This window comes from Penaeus monodon, chromosome 20, assembly GCF_015228065.2.
Source record: "Penaeus monodon isolate SGIC_2016 chromosome 20, NSTDA_Pmon_1, whole genome shotgun sequence".
NCBI lineage: Eukaryota > Metazoa > Arthropoda > Malacostraca > Decapoda > Penaeidae > Penaeus > Penaeus monodon.
Window position 1 is genome coordinate 46,976,673 of NC_051405.1, and position 1,606 is coordinate 46,978,278.

The following is a 1,606-nucleotide window of genomic DNA, read 5'->3' on the forward strand; positions in this document are numbered from 1 at the left end:
CACAGGTTCATATGTATATTCTGCGTGGGGAAGGCTTGGCATGTGTTCCGTCTATCCTGGATCGGCTTGCATCGCTAGCCCCAACATCTGTAGTGTGGAGCAGAATTGCCTTTCTTGCTTCGCCTAGGTCGCCCAAGCTAACGATGATTACCGATGGCGTGGGCAACGTGGGGGCATGCTATTCTCCATGATATACATTACCAAGATGTTCCTAAGAAATTCAGCAAGGATGTCTTCTATGCAATTCTGATACCACTCTTCTGCATAGCGTGCCATAGATTGGCCGATACCTGCTCGATTGTTACCACATTCGCGAGAACTTGACACCTGATACTTATATATACCCTCGTCGTAACTTTTGATCATGAGGCTAAACCCTCAAAGTTGCGAAAGCTTGATGGTCCTCGAGATCAGGTTTAACAGGGCTTGCTTGCTCAGCCCTTCCAACAGTCATGTTCTCGTCATAGATGGTGTCTTGAGCAAAGTCACAGGGTGCCCAATGCATGGCAAATGCATGAATGAATAGTGGTGCAAGGGGTAAGGGGGGAGAGGGGAACATATGGACACTAAAACCAAGCTACGAATACAGGAAAAGGATAAAATGCAGAAGCTAATAATACAAGTAAACTTAAACTATCGAAGTCTAATTGGCAATGACACGTTGCTGCAGAGCATCTTTGGGGATATGGGTGTGTGTGAACTCATTCTCTTGTTCTCTATTTGGCAGTAAGATATGAAGTAACGCATTATGAACAATAATACCATTTTTGCCATGCCAGCTCCAGTTATGTATACAGGATAATGATAGTATGGAAATCAAATGAAGGTATGTTAACATAAAAGTCATGAATTTTAGTGACATGAAGTGGTTATATCAGGGATAGTGACATAAAAACCGTTAAATCCAATAAAATAGGGCTAATGTTAGAGGCATGAATGGACACATCGTTATGTAAGAATGAAACAACAGAACAGAGTTGTTGCGATCTCACAGAAAGTAGGGTGAATATAGGTCACAGTAAGTACAGTGTCTGACATAGCTCACAGCACTTGACTGTGGTGGTAGAGACCGGAAGAAGTGAAGGAAAGAACTGTCAAACGATACAAGGAATGGATAGGGTGATGACCTGATATTATGGAATGAGCACTAACTGATAATGCGTTAGGTGACAATTGCAATTGAGCAGTGGACATGAATTGCAAATGAACATGCGAGTTAATGCCTGAGTGCAAGTGGTTATGGTATTAGGAGCGGGGTTGTGGTAGAGTGACCTTGAAATGACCTGAGAATAAGTGAGTGTTGTAACTGCAGGATGAAACACATGTTTGTTTGTGAGGGAAGGGATAAATATAATGGAAGCTGGAACAGTATGAGATTCTATTTATTTGAGTTGTTTACAGGAGAGTAGTAAGTGCTGGCTAATTTCAGTCATTCGAGATGATACAAAGAGTTAAACATTTGCAGTGTACCTTATTGTTTTAACTCCTATTACCCCATAATAGGGGCGAGATTTGTACGCATAGTCACTGGTTTGTATTTTTCGAAATACCAGAGCACCGACATTTATGGGCTTTGCATGTGCAATTCTATGCTGATAGGAGAGTA